We start from the raw sequence: 15,765 nt of genomic DNA, 5'->3' as shown, positions 1-15,765 counted from the left end.
AAACTTGGTAAATTCAGTATTTAAACAACTCCCATAAAAACCTATTGGGGCTGGTATTGTGATTGAAAACAGTTGGATTTCTCAGAAATCTGAGATGCATTTCATGTATTCTTTTATAAATAGACCCCTTAATATCAGCTACATAATTGCGGGTTACGGTCGTTAGGTCGACACAATTTAGGTCGACACTCATTAGGTCGTCACTAAAGGTCGACAATGCCATTCGGTCGACATGCATTAGGTTGACATGGCCGTTAGGTCAACATGTACTAGATCGACAGGTCAAAAGGTTGACATGAGTTTTTCACATTTTTTTTTCAATTTTTTGGATTTTTTCATACTTAACGATCCACGTGAACTACGATTGGAGCGAAGTGGTAGCAGACATGGGGGACCATTCCGAGTTGTTTGCTCGCTAGCAGAATTTAGCAGCAGTGCACACGCTAGGCCGCCGCCCTCTGGGAGTGTATCTTAGCATAGCAGAATAGCGAACGAAAGATTAGCAGAATTGCAAATAGAAAATTCTTAGCAGTTTCTGAGTAGCTCCAGACTTACTCCTACACTGCGATCAGCACAGCCCGTTTTGTTCCTGGTTTGACGTCACAAACACGCCCTACGTTCGGCCAGCCACTCCCCCGTTTCTCCAGACACTCTGGCACGCCTGCGTTTTTCCACACACTCCCAGACAACGGTCAGTTTCCGCCCAGAAACACCCACTTTCTGTCAATCACACTCCGATCACTTTAACGATGAAAATTCGTTGTTCGGACGTGAGTAAATCTACTAAGTTTTGTGCTTAAATACTTAGCGCATGCACACTGTGTACCATGCGCATTTTTGCCTTAATCGCTCCGTTGCGAAAATCGACAACGAGCGAACAACTCGGAATGACCCCCTCGGTGCACTAATTTGGGTTCCCACGTCACTTACGGAGAAAATGACACCAAAAACAGTCAAAGACCTCAGGTCGTCCTTTGGACCTGTCGACCTAACGCCCATGTCGACCTAATGCATGTCGACCTAATGGCAATGTCAACCTTCAGTGGTCACCCTAATGAGTGTCAACCTAAGTTGGGTCGACCCATCAACCCATACCCATAATTGCTGCATCATCATTACAGTGTATTCATTTTGGTGAAACATTCAGTAACAAACAATATTTAACCCATGTGTGCATGATGCTTATAGAGGGGTAGTTTCAAATAGAATATTGATAGTGTCACACAGGGCAACCATCAAGGGGGGACTGTGGGGATTGGTGTCCCAGGCCCTTACAGAGAGAGGGGCCCACCCGTGGCTTCTACCGCTGTGAAGATACCGGGTTCCAAATCACTCAGGCACGGTGGTAGATGAAAAACCAACAGTGGTTTATTGAACAAAATGGGTTATAAACAGCTCAGCACACTTCTGTAATCCAATTCCACACGTCAATTCCCACCACAAACTACTGACAGAACATTACTACTTAGTCAAGGAGCAGAGAATCTCCCCTCAGCTCTCTGGGTAGCTCTACTTATACCCCCAGAAGCTTCATATTGCAGGGGGGGGTGTGATTTCTTTGTCTTAGGCTCTTACAGCATTGGAATACAATACATATTATAATCAAGGTGATTACATCAGTCAGTGAGCCACCCTGTCTGGTCAACTCACTGTTGGACAATAGGTAGTAAACAAAAAGGGACAATGGTACCTTATAAGACTCACCCTTTGCATGTCCACTGTGGTGTTAGTAAACAATAGGAAACTAGGTCTAACATGAATACATTATCTAAAGGGCAACAGATAACATAACACAATTGCATATATTAACAATATTAAGATTGATTTAAACACAGTATTGGGTGAGCAGCAATGAACATGAGAATGAACAAACAGGCGAATTGAATGTATATAGATATGGGTATAAAAAGTACATATATGACATGGGAAATACGGCATAGCTATATTAATTGTCAAAGACCTAATTTCCTCACATTCCTCTCCCACTTTTTAGACCCAATGTCCTGGCAAGTTGTAGGTACAGTTCTTAATGTCCAAGCGAGGCTGTTGGGACAATCCAGTAAGTCTTTTCTTCCCAGCCTGCTGATACGCTGACGAACATCCATCTACAAGCTCCACTGCCCTAGTTCCATTACTGGTCCCCTCTACTGGGTCCTGGTCCATATGCTCCTCTTCTTCCTCATCACAAGGGTGCTCCAAGTCCCATTGTGCCAATTTTCCAATTAGGGACTCCTTGGTATCCACTGCATTGATTACAATTTTTCTTGTATGACACAGTTCTTGCAGGATTCCCTTCTTGTTGTGTTTGTAGGATTGTGCTGCTGCTTCCATTCTGCTGTAATATCTTACATCCATCCTTGTAACCCGAGTGATCCCTCTGCTTGCCACCATATGTGAAGATACCGGCTCCAAATCACTCAGGCACGGTGGTAGATGAAAAACCAACAGTGGTTTATTGAACAAAATGGGTTATAATAAGAATTTACTCACCGGTAATTCTATTTCTCGTAGTCCGTAGTGGATGCTGGGAACTCCGTAAGGACCATGCTGGGAACTCCGTAAGGACCATGGGGAATAGCGGGCTCCGAAGGAGGCTGGGCACTCTAGAAAGATCTTAGACTACCTGGTGTGCACTGGCTCCTCCCACTATGACCCTCCTCCAAGCCTCAGTTAGGTACTGTGCCCAGACGAGCGTACACAATAAGGAAGGATTTTGAATCCCGGGTAAGACTCATACCAGCCACACCAATCACACCGTACAACTCGTGATATGAAACACAGTTAACAGTATGAAACAATAGAGCCTCTCAACAGATGGCTCAACAATAACCCGATTTAGTTAACAATAACTATGTACAAGTAATGCAGATAAACCGCACTTGGGATGGGCGCCCAGCATCCACTACGGACTACGAGAAAATAAGATTTTACTTACCGATAAATCTATTTCTCGGAGTCCGTAGTGGATGCTGGGGTTCCTGAAAGGACCATGGGAATAGCGGCTCCGCAGGAGACAGGGCACAAAAAGTAAAGCTTTTCCAGATCAGGTGGTGTGCACTGGCTCCTCCCCCTATGACCCTCCTCCAGACTCCAGTTAGGTACTGTGCCCGGACGAGCGTACACAATAAGGGAGGATTTTGAATCCCGGGTAAGACTCATACCAGCCACACCAATCACACCGTACAACTTGTGATCTAAACCCAGTTAACAGTATGATAACAGCGGAGCCTCTGAAAGATGGCTTCCTTCAACAATAACCCGAATTAGTTAACAATAACTATGTACAATTATTGCAGATAATCCGCACTTGGGATGGGCGCCCAGCATCCACTACGGACTCCGAGAAATAGATTTATCGGTAAGTAAAATCTTATTTTCTCTATCGTCCTAGTGGATGCTGGGGTTCCTGAAAGGACCATGGGGATTATACCAAAGCTCCCAAACGGGCGGGAGAGTGCGGATGACTCTGCAGCACCGAATGAGAGAACTCCAGGTCCTCCTTAGCCAGAGTATCAAATTTGTAAAATTTTACAAACGTGTTCTCCCCTGACCACGTAGCTGCTCGGCAGAGTTGTAATGCCGAGACCCCTCGGGCAGCCGCCCAAGATGAGCCCACCTTCCTTGTGGAGTGGGCCTTTACAGATTTAGGCTGTGGCAGGCCTGCCACAGAATGTGCAAGTTGGATTGTGCTACAGATCCAACGAGCAATCGTCTGCTTAGACGCAGGAGCACCCATCTTGTTGGGTGCATACAATATAAACAACGAGTCAGATTTTCTGACTCCAGCTGTCCTTGCAATATATATTTTTAATGCTCTGACAACGTCCAGTAACTTGGAGTCCTCCAAGTCACTTGTAGCCGCAGGCACTACAATAGGCTGGTTCAGATGAAATGCTGACACCACCTTAGGGAGAAAATGCGGACGAGTCCGCAGTTCTGCCCTGTCCGAATGGAAAATCAGATATGGGCTTTTGTAAGATAAAGCTGCCAGTTCTGACACTCTCCTGGCCGAAGCCAGGGCTAGAAGCATGGTCACTTTCCATGTGAGATATTTCAAATCCACCTTTTTTAGTGGTTCAAACCAATGAGATTTTAGAAAGTCCAAAACCACATTGAGATCCCACGGTGCCTCTGGAGGCACCACAGGAGGCTGTATATGCAGCACTCCCTTAACAAAGGTCTGGACTTCAGGGACTGAAGCCAATTCTTTTTGAAAGAAAATCGACAGGGCCGAAATTTGAACCTTAATAGATCCCAATTTGAGACCCATAGACAATCCTGATTGCAGGAAATGTAGGAATCGACCCAGTTGAAATTCCTCCGTCGGAGCACTCCGATCTTCGCACCACGCAACATATTTTCGCCAAATTCGGTGATAATGTTGCACGGTTACTTCCTTCCTTGCTTTAATCAAAGTAGGAATGACTTCTTCCGGCATGCCTTTTTCCTTTAGGATCCGGCGTTCAACCGCCATGCCGTCAAACGCAGCCGCGGTAAGTCTTGAAACAGACAGGGACCCTGCTGAAGCAAGTCCCTCCTTAGAGGTAGAGGCCACGGATCTTCCGTGATCATCTCTTGAAGTTCCGGGTACCAAGTCCTTCTTGGCCAATCCGGAACCACTAGTATCGTTCTCACGCCTCTTTGCCGTATAATTCTCAATACTTTTGGTATGAGAGGCAGAGGAGGAAACACATACACCGACTGGTACACCCAAGGCGTTACCAGCGCGTCCACAGCTATTGCCTGCGGATCTCTTGACCTGGCGCAATACCTGTCCAGTTTTTTGTTGAGGCGAGACGCCATCATGTCCACCATTGGTCTTTCCCAACGGGTTACCAGCATGTGGAAGACTTCTGGATGAAGTCCCCACTCTCCCGGGTGAAGATCGTGTCTGCTGAGGAAGTCTGCTTCCCAGTTGTCCACTCCCGGGATGAACACTGCTGACAGTGCTATCACATGATTCTCTGCCCAGCGAAGAATCCTTGCAGCTTCTGCCATTGCACTCCTGCTTCTTGTGCCGCCCTGTCTGTTCACATGGGCGACTGCCGTGATGTTGTCCGACTGGATCAACACCGGTTTTCCTTGAAGCAGAGGTTCTGCCTGGCTTAGAGCATTGTATATTGCTCTTAGTTCCAGAATGTTTATGTGAAGAGACGTTTCCAGGCTCGTCCATACTCCCTGGAAGTTTCTTCCTTGTGTGACTGCTCCCCAGCCTCTCAGGCTGGCGTCCGTGGTCACCAGGATCCAATCCTGTATGCCGAATCTGCGGCCCTCCAATAGATGAGGACTCTGCAACCACCACAGAAGAGACACCCTTGTCCTTGGAGACAGGGTTATCCGTAGGTGCATCTGAAGATGCGACCCTGACCATTTGTCCAACAGATCCCTTTGGAAAATTCTTGCGTGGAATCTGCCGAATGGAATTGCTTCGTAAGAAGCCACCATTTTTCCCAGGACTCTTGTGCATTGATGTACAGACACCTTTCCTGGTTTTAGGAGGTTCCTGACAAGCTCGGATAACTCCTTGGCTTTTTCCTCCGGGAGAAAAACCTTTTTCTGAACCGTGTCCAGAATCATCCCTAGGAACAGCAGACGAGTTGTCGGCATTAACTGGGATTTTGGAATATTCAGAATCCACCCGTGCTGTTTTAGCACTTCTTGAGACAGTGCTAATCCCATCTCTAGCTGTTCTCTGGACCTTGCCCTTATTAGGAGATCGTCCAAGTATGGGATAATTAATACGCCTTTTCTTCGAAGAAGAATCATCATCTCGGCCATTACCTTTGTAAAGACCCGAGGTGCCGTGGACAATCCGAACGGCAGCGTCTGAAACTGATAGTGACAGTTTTGTACAACGAACCTGAGGTACCCCTGGTGTGAGGGGTAAATTGGAACGTGGAGATACGCATCCTTGATGTCCAAGGATACCATAAAGTCCCCCTCTTCCAGGTTCGCTATCACTGCTCTGAGTGACTCCATCTTGAACTTGAACTTCTTTATGTACAGGTTCAAGGACTTCAGATTTAGAATAGGCCTTACCGAGCCATCCGGCTTCGGTACCACAAAAAGAGTGGAATAATACCCCTTCCCTTGTTGTAGAAGAGGTACCTTGACTATCACCTGCTGAGAGTACAGCTTGTGAATGGCTTCCAAAACCGTCTCCCTTTCGGAGGGGGACGTTGGTAAAGCAGACTTCAGGAAACGGCGAGGTGGATCTGTCTCTAATTCCAACCTGTACCCCTGAGATATTATCTGCAGGATCCAGGGATCTACTTGCGAGTGAGCCCACTGCGCGCTGTAATTTTTGAGACGACCCCCCACCGTCCCCGAGTCCGCTTGAGAAGCCCCAGCGTCATGCTGAGGCTTTTGTAGAAGCCGGGGAGGGCTTCTGTTCCTGGGAAGGAGCTGCCTGTTGCTGTCTCTTCCCTCGACCTCTGCCTCGTGGCAGATATGAATAGCCCTTTGCTCTCTTATTTTTAAAGTAACGAAAGGGCTGCGGTTGAAAGGTCGGTGCCTTTTTCTGTTGGGGAGTGACTTGAGGTAGAAAGGTGGATTTCCCGGCTGTAGCCGTGGCCACCAAATCTGATAGACCGACTCCAAATAACTCCTCCCCTTTATACTGCAAAACTTCCATATGCCGTTTTGAATCCGCATCGCCTGTCCACTGTCGCGTCCATAAAGTTCTTCTGGCCGAAATGGACATAGCACTTACCCGTGATGCCAGTGTGCAGATATCCCTCTGTGCATCACGCATATAAAGAAATGCATCCTTTATTTGTTCTAACGACAGTAAAATATTGTCCCTGTCCAGGGTATCAATATTTTCAATCAGGGACTCTGACCAAACTACCCCAGCACTGCACATCCAGGCAGTCGCTATAGCTGGTCGTAGTATAACACCTGCATGTGTGTATATACTTTTTTGGATATTTTCCATCCTCCTATCTGATGGATCTTTAAGTGCGGCCGTCTCAGGAGAGGGTAACGCCACTTGTTTAGATAAGCGTGTTAGCGCCTTGTCCACCCTAGGAGGTGTTTCCCAGCGCGCCCTAACCTCTGGCGGGAAAGGGTATAATGCCAATAATTTCTTTGAAATTATCAGCTTTTTATCAGGGGCAACCCACGCTTCATTACACACGTCATTTAATTCTTCTGATTCAGGAAAAACTATAGGTAGTTTTTTCACACCCCACATAATACCCTGTTTAGTGGTACCTGTAGTATCAGCTAAATGTAACGCCTCCTTCATTGCCAAAATCATATAACGTGTGGCCCTACTGGAAAATACGGTTGATTCGTCACCGTCACCACTGGAGTCATCGCCTGTGTCTGGGTCTGTGTCGACCGACTGAGGCAAAGGGCGTTTCACAGCTCCTGACGGTGTTTGAGTCGCCTGGACAGGCACTAATTGATTGTCCGGCCGTCTCATGTCGTCAAACGACTGCTTTAGCGTGTTGACACTATCCCGTAGTTCCATAAATAAAGGCATCCATTCTGGTGTCGACTCCCTAGGGGGTGACATCCTCATATTTGGCAATTGCTCCGCCTCCACGCCAATATCGTCCTCATACATGTCGACACACACGTACCGACACACAGCAGACACACAGGGAATGCTCCTAACGAAGACAGGACCCACTAGCCCTTTGGGGAGACAGAGGGAGAGTTTGCCAGCACACACCAAAAGCGCTATATATATATATCAGGGATAGCCTTATAATAAGTGCTCCCTTATAGCTGCTTTGTTATATCAAAATATCGCCATAAATTTGCCCCCCCTCTCTGTTTTACCCTGTTTCTGTAGTGCAGTGCAGGGGAGAGACCTGGGAGCCGTCCTGACCAGCGGAGCTGTGAGAGGAAATGGCGCCGTGTGCTGAGGAGATAGGCCCCGCCCCTTTTCTGGCGGGCTCGTCTCCCGCTATTTAGAGAAATCAGGCAGGGGTTAAATATCTCCATATAGCCTCTGGGGGCTATATGTGAGGTATTTTTAGCCTTTATATAGGTTACATTTGCCTCCCAGGGCGCCCCCCCCCAGCGCCCTGCACCCTCAGTGACCGCGTGTGAAGTGTGCTGAGAGGAAAATGGCGCACAGCTGCAGTGCTGTGCGCTACCTTTAGAAGACTGCAGGAGTCTTCAGCCGCCGATTCTGGACCTCTTCTGACTTCAGCATCTGCAAGGGGGCCGGCGGCGCGGCTCCGGTGACCATCCAGGCTGTACCTGTGATCGTCCCTCTGGAGCTTGATGTCCAGTAGCCAAGAAGCCAATCCATCCTGCACGCAGGTGAGTTGACTCCTTCTCCCCTCAGTCCCTCGCTGCAGTGATCCTGTTGCCAGCAGGAATCACTGTAAAATAAAAAACCTAGCTAAACTTTTTCTAAGCAGCTCTTTAGGAGAGCCACCTAGATTGCACCCTTCTCGGCCGGGCACAAAAATCTAACTGGAGTCTGGAGGAGGGTCATAGGGGGAGGAGCCAGTGCACACCACCTGATCTGGAAAAGCTTTACTTTTTGTGCCCTGTCTCCTGCGGAGCCGCTATTCCCATGGTCCTTTCAGGAACCCCAGCATCCACTAGGACGATAGAGAAATAGAATTACCGGTGAGTAAATTCTTATTTTCTCTAACGTCCTAGTGGATGCTGGGAACTCCGTAAGGACCATGGGGATTATACCAAAGCTCCCAAACGGGCGGGAGAGTGCGGATGACTCTGCAGCACCGAATGAGAGAACTCCAGGTCCTCCTCAGCCAGGGTATCAAATTTGTAGAATTTTGCAAACGTGTTTGCCCCTGACCAAGTAGCTGCTCGGCAAAGTTGTAAAGCCGAGACCCCTCGGGCAGCCGCCCAAGATGAGCCCACCTCCCTTGTGGAATGGGCATTGACAGATTTTGGCTGTGGCAGGCCTGCCACAGTATGTGCAAGCTGAATTGTACTACAAATCCAACGAGCAATAGTCTGCTTAGAAGCAGGAGCACCCAGCTTGTTAGGTGCATATAGGATAAACAGCGAGTCAGATTTTCTGACTCTAGCCGTTCTGGAAACATATTTTCAGTGCCCTGACAACGTCTAGCAACTTGGAGTCCTCCAAGTCCCTAGTAGCCGCAGGCACCACAATAGGCTGGTTCAGGTGAAACGCTGACACCACCTTTGGGAGAAACTGGGGACGAGTCCTCAATTCTGCCCTATCCATATGGAAAATCAAATAAGGGCTTTTACAAGACAAAGCCGCCAATTCTGATACTCGCCTGGCAGAAGCCAAGGCCAATAACATAACCACCTTCCACGTGAGATATTTCAGATCCACGGTTTTTAGTGGTTCAAACCAATGTGATTTTAAGAAACTCAACACCACGTTGAGATCCCAAGGTGCCACAGGAGGCACAAACGGGGGCTGACTATGCAGCACTCCTTTTATAAATATCTGAACTTCAGGTACTGAAGCTAGTTCTTTTTGAAAGAAAATCGACAGAGCCGAGATCTGTACTTTAATGGAGCCTAGTTTTAGGCCCATATTAACTCCTGCTTGCAGGAAATGCAGAAATCGACCTAGTTGAAATTCCTCTGTTGGGGCCCTTTCGGCCTCACACCATGCAACATATTTTCGCCATATGCGGTGATAATGAGTTGCTGTAACCTCTTTCCTGGCTTTAGTAAGCGTAGGAATGACTTCCTCCGGAATGCCCTTTTCCTTCAGGATCCGGCGTTCAACCGCCATGCCGTCAAACGCAGCCGCGGTAAGTCTTGGAACAGACAGGGCCCCTGCTGCCGCAGGTCCTGTCTGAGTGGCAGAGGCCATGGGTCCTCTGATATAAATTCTTGAAGTTCTGGGTACCAAGCTCTTCTTGGCCATCCACGAGTATCGTTCTTACTCCTCGCCTTCTTATTATTCTCAGTACCTTTGGTATGAGAGGCAGAGGGGAGAACACATAAACCGACTGGTACACCCACGGTGTTACCAGAGCGTCCATAGCTATCGCCTGAGGGTCCCTTGACCTGGTGCAATATCTTTTATAGCTTTTTGTTGAGGCGGGACGCCATCATGTCCACCTGTGGCCTTTCCCAATGGTGTACAATCCTATTGGAAGACTTCTGGAGGAAGTCCCCATTCTCCCGGGTGGAGGTCGTGTCTGTTGAGAAGATCTGCTTCCCAGTTGTCCACTCCGGGAATGAACACTGCTGACAGTGCTAACACATGATTTTCCGCCTATCGGAGAATCCTTGTGGCTTCTGCCATCGCCATCCTGCTTCTTGTGCCGCCCTGTTGGTTTACATGGGCGACTGCCGTGATGTTGTCTGATTGGATCAGTACCGGCTGGTTTTGAAGCAGAGGCCTTGCTGGCCTCAGGGCATTGTAAATGGCCCTCAGATCCAGAATATTTATGTGTAGGGAAATAACCTGACTTGACCAAAGTCCCTGGAAGTTTCTTCCCTGTGTGACTGCCCCCCAGCCTCAAAGGCTGGAATCCATGGTCACTAGGACCTAGTCCTGTATGCCGAACCTGCGGCCCTCTTGAAGATGGGCACTCTGCAGCCACCACAGTAGAGATACCCTGGTCCTTGGAGACAGGGTTATCAGCCTATGCATCGGAAGATGCGATCCGGACCACTTGTCCAACAGGTCCCTCTGAAAAGTTCTTGTATGGAACCTGCCTAATGGGATTGCTTCGTAGGAAGCTACCATTTTTCCCAGGACTCGCGTGCAATGATGCACCGCTACCTATTTTGGTTTCAGGAGGTCTCTGACTAGAGATGACAACTCCTTGGCTTTCTCCTCCGGGAGAAACACTATTTCTGGTTTATGTCCAGAACCATCCCCAGGAACAGTAGACGTGTCATAGGAACCAGCTGTGACTTTGGACTGTTTAGAATCCAACTATGCTGTTGTAGCACTTTACAAAATAGTGCTACCCCGACTACCAACTGCTCCTTGGACCTCGCCCTTATAACGAGATTGTCCAAGTACGGGATAATTACAACTCCCTTTTTTCGAAGGAGTATCATCATTTCGGCCATTACCTTGATAAAACACCCTCGGTGCCATGTACAGTCCAAACGGCAGTGTCTGGACTTGGTAATGGTAATCCTGTACCACAAATCTGAGGTACTCCTGGCGAGGATGGTAAATGGGGACATGCAGGTAAGCATCCTTGATGTCCCGGGATACCATGTAATCCCCCTCGTCCAGGCTTGCAATAACCGCCCTGAGCGATTCAATCTTGAACTTGAATTTTTTTATGTTCAAGGATTTTAAATATAAAATGGGTCACACCGAACCATGCGGTTTCGGTACCCCAACCCGTGTGGAATAGTAACCCCGTCCTTGTTGAAGTAGGGGCACCTTGAGTATTACCTGCTGGGAATACCGCTTATTAATTGCCTCTAGCACAGCCTCCCTGCCTGAGGGAGTTGTCAGCAAGGCATATTTTAGGAAACGGCTGGGGGGAGACATCTCGAATTCCAGCTTGTACCCCTGAAATACTACTTGAAAGAAACAGGGATCCACCTGTGAGCGAGCCCACTAATTGCTGAAATTTTTGAGACGGCCCCCCACCGTACCTGGCTACACCTGTGGAGCACCCGCGTCATGGTGTGTACTCACAGGAGGCGGGGGAAGAATCTTGATTCTGGGAACAGGCTGACTGGTGCAGCTTTTTCCCTCTACCCTTGTCTCTGTACAGAAAGGAAGCGCCATTTGACCCGCTTGCTTTTCTGAAGCCGAAAGGACTGTACCTTTGTCTGTGAGGAAACCTGAGGTAAAATTATTTCTTCCCAGCAGTTGCTGTGGATACGAGGTCCCAGAGACCATCCCCAAATAATTCCTCACCCTTATAAGGCTCTCTATGCGCTTTTTAAGTCAGCATCACCTGTCCAGTGACAGGTCTCTAATACCCTCCTGACAGAATGGACATTACATTTATTTTGGATGCCAGCCGGCAAAATATCCCTCTGTGCATCCCCCATATATAAGACAACATCTTTAATATGTTTTTATGTTTGCCAACTAGTATCCCTGTTTGACAGGGTCACCGACCACGCTGCAGCAGCACTATCTGCAGGTCTCAGTCTAGTACCTGAGTGTGTAAATACAGACTTCAGGATAGCCTCCTGTTTTTTATCAACAGGTACCTATTAAAGTGGCCGTATCCTAAGACGGCAGTGCCACCTTTTTTTGACAAACGTGTGAGCGCCTTATCCACCCTAGGGGATATCTCCCAGCGTAACTTATCCTCCTGGCGGGAAAGGGTACGCCATCAGTAACTTTTTATAAATTACAAGTTTCTTAACGGGGGAACCCACGCTTTTCACACACTTCATTTATTCATCTGATGGGGGAACAAAACACTGCCTGTTTTTTCTCCCCAAACCTAAAACCCATTTATAGAGGTGCTTGGGTTAAAGTCAGAAATGTATAACACATTTTTTATTGCCGGGATCAAGTCACGGATGTTCCTAGTGGATTGTGTATATGTCTCCACCTTGTCGACACTGGAGTCAGACTCCGTGTCGACATCTGTGTCTGCCATCTGAGAGAGCGGGCGTTTTTGAGCCCCTGATGGCCTTTGAGACGCCTGGGCAGGCGCGGGCTGCGAAGCCGGCTGTCCCACAGCTGTTACGTCATCCACCCTTTTATGTAAGGAGTTGACACTGTCGGTTAATACCTTTTACCTATCTATCCACTCTGGTGTCGGCCCCACAGGGGGCGACATCACATATATCGGCCTCTGTTCCGTCACCATATAAGCCTCCTCATTCAACATGTCGACACAGCCGTACCGACACACCGCAGACACACAGGGAATGCTCTAAACGAGGACAGGACCCACAAAAGCCCTTTGGGGGGACAGAGTGAGAGTATGCCAGCACACACCAGAGCGCTATATAATGCAGGGACTAACTGAGTTATGTCCCCTATAGCTGCTGTTTTTATATATAATGTATACTGCGCCTAAATTTAGTGCCCCCCCTCTCTTTATTAACCCTTTGTAGACTGCAGGGGAGAGCTAGGGAGCTTCCTTCCAGCGGAGCTGTGAGGGAAAATGGCGCCAGTGTGCTGAGGAGATAGGCTCCGCCCCTTTTTCGCGGCCTATTCTCCCGTTTTTTATGGAATTCTGGCAGGGGTATTTACCTCATATATAGCCCCTGGGGCCATATATTGAGGTATTTTAGCCAGCCAAGGTGTTTTTATTGCTGCCTCAGGGCGCCCCCCCCAGCGCCCTGCACCCTCAGTGACCGAAGTGTGAAGTGTGTGAGAGGAGCAATGGCGCACAGCTGCAGTGCTGTGCGCTACCTTGGTGAAGACAGAGTCTTCATGCCGCCGATTTTCCGGACCATCTTCTTGCTTCTGGCTCTGTAAGGGGGACGGCGGCGCGGCTTCGGGACCGAACATCAAGGCTGGGCCTGCGGTCGATCCCTCTGGAGCTAATGGTGTCCAGTAGCCTAAGAAGCCCAATCCGGCTGCAAGCAGGCGAGTTCGCTTCTTCTCCCCTTAGTCCCTCGCTGCAGTGAGCCTGTTGCCAGCAGGTCTCACTGAAAATAAAAAAATCTAAGACTATTACTTTCTAAGAGCTCAGGAGAGCCCCTAGTGTGCATCCAACCTTGGCCGGGCACGAAATCTAACTGAGGCTTGGAGGAGGGCCATAGTGGGAGGAGCCAGTGCACACCAGGTAGTCTAAGATCTTTCTAGAGTGCCCAGCCTCCTTCGGAGCCCGCTATTCCCCATGGTCCTTACGGAGTTCCCAGCATGGTCCTTACGGAGTTCCCAGCATCCACTAGGACGTTAGAGAAAAACAGTTTAGCACACTTCTTAGTCAAGGAGCAGAGAATCTCCCCTCAGCTCTCTGGGTAGCTCTACTTATACCCCCAGAAGCTTCATATTGAAGGGGTGTGTTTGACTTCTTTGTCTTAGGATCTTACAGCATTGGAATACAAGACATATTCTAATCAAGGTGATTACATCACTCAGTGAGCCACCCTGTCTGGTCAACTCACTTTTGGACAATAGGGAGTAAACAAAAAGGGACAATGGTACCTTATATGACTCATCCTTTGAGTGTCCACTGTGGTGTGAGTAAACAATAGGAAACTAGGTTGAAAGGGGATAATACAGCGATCTATCACAGACCGCTCAGCACACATCTCCCTTAGTTTTAAGCACGGATCTCTGTGTGTACCCCCCTTAACATGAATACATTATCTAAAGGGTAACAGATAACATAACACAATTGCATATATTAACAATGTTAAGTTTGATTTAGACACAGTATTGGGTGAGCAGCAATGGACATGTTATGGAGAATGAACAAACAGGCGAATTGAATGTATATAGATATGGGTATAAACAGTACATATTTGACATGGAAAATGAGGCATAGCTATATTAATTGTCAGAGATCTCATTTCCTCACAACCGCTAATGGTGGTCATTCCGAGTTGTTCGCTCGTTGCCGATTTTCGCTATGCTGCGATTTGTTGCTAAATGCGCATGGTACGCAGTGCGCATGCGCTTAGTTATTTAACTAAATACGTAGCAGTTTTGCTGTTGCTCGTGCGGCGCTTTTCAGTCGCACTGCTGATTGGTGAGTGATTGACAGAACAGGGGCGTTTCTGGGTGGTAACTGAGCGTTTTCCGGGAGTGTGCTAAAAAACGCAGGCGTGTCAGGGAAAAACGCGGGAGTGTCGGGAGAAACGGGGGAGTGGCTGGCCGAACACAGGGCGTGTTTGTGACGTCAAACCAGGAACTAGACGGACTGAGCTGATCGCAATCTGTGAGTAGGTCTGGAGCTACTCAGAAACTGCAAAGAATTATTTAGTAGCAGTTCTGCTAATCTTTCGTTCGCTATTCTGCTAAGCTAAGATACACTCCCAGAGGGCGGCGGCCTAGCGTTTGCAATGCTGCTAAAAGCAGCTAGCGAGTGAACAACTCGGAATGAGGGCCACTACCTGTAGAGCTGCACCAGTCTGTGAATCAACAGCAGGCTGATGCAGGCAGTCCTGGTGTCACACAGGTTTAAAGAAACACTCTGGCACATTATCAAATAATCAAAGCAGCACAGTAGTGTTTCAGAAGCAACAAGGCATTAGCAGTATTTCTCCAGAGAGGAGAAAGAAAATGTAGGTAACTATGCCTTAAATACTGTAGGCTTTGAATCATTGTAATGTCAGCCCTCTGTGATGGTGTAGTGTCGTTCCTGTATCCAGGGCCGGATTAACAATGGGGTGGATGGAGCTGCAGCTCCAGGCCTCCCATTAAAAATAGGCCCACAGGAGACTCACTAACAGCGTTGACTGGAAAAAAAACCTTTTTCCTGTCACACACTGCCAGCGGCTGTCCTCTCTCCCCTACCTTGCCTCCTTCAGCTCCAGCACTCTCTGAGATCAGCCACAGAGAGCCGTGCAGGCAGTGTGGGGGCCACCTCTCCCCTCCAGTCTCTCCTTCTCCGGGGTCCTGACTGAGCCTGTCACAAGCTCCGCCCCCAGACCACACGAGGAGCTGCAGCTGCTGCAGCTGCTGCAGGAAGCCTGGTACTGAAGGTATAAGTAGTGTGTACTGTGTGTGTGTGTGTTGTACTGAGTGTATATTCTGCAGTGGTGTGTGTACTGTATGTGTGTAGTGTGTACTCTACTGTGTGTGTGTATATATATGTGGTGGTGTGTGTGTATATAAGCAGCAGCAGTAGTGTGTGTGTGTACTGTATGTGTGTATATGTGGTGGTGTGTGTTGGTGTACTGTGTGTGTATATGCAGTAGTGTGTGTGTAGTGAGTACTGTGTG

The 15,765-nt window shown here is 48.3% G+C and overlaps 1 protein-coding gene across 1 annotated transcript in view; it reads right to left on the bottom strand.

The window, feature by feature from the left end:
- The window catches only part of LOC134957099 (uncharacterized), a 64,857-nt gene extending 49,414 nt beyond the window's left edge, over window positions 1-15,443 (bottom strand). Inside the window, exon 1 of the mRNA XM_063938837.1 lies at window positions 15,338-15,443. The gene's annotated coding sequence lies outside the window, so the exon portion shown is untranslated. The remainder of the gene's footprint in view (window positions 1-15,337) is intronic.
- Between the last annotated feature and the right edge of the window lie 322 nt (window positions 15,444-15,765).

This window comes from Pseudophryne corroboree, chromosome 9, assembly GCF_028390025.1.
Source record: "Pseudophryne corroboree isolate aPseCor3 chromosome 9, aPseCor3.hap2, whole genome shotgun sequence".
In the NCBI taxonomy this organism is placed as follows: domain Eukaryota; kingdom Metazoa; phylum Chordata; class Amphibia; order Anura; family Myobatrachidae; genus Pseudophryne; species Pseudophryne corroboree.
Note: the sequence above shows the minus strand (reverse complement) of the source record. Positions and strands in the feature narration are given on the sequence as shown.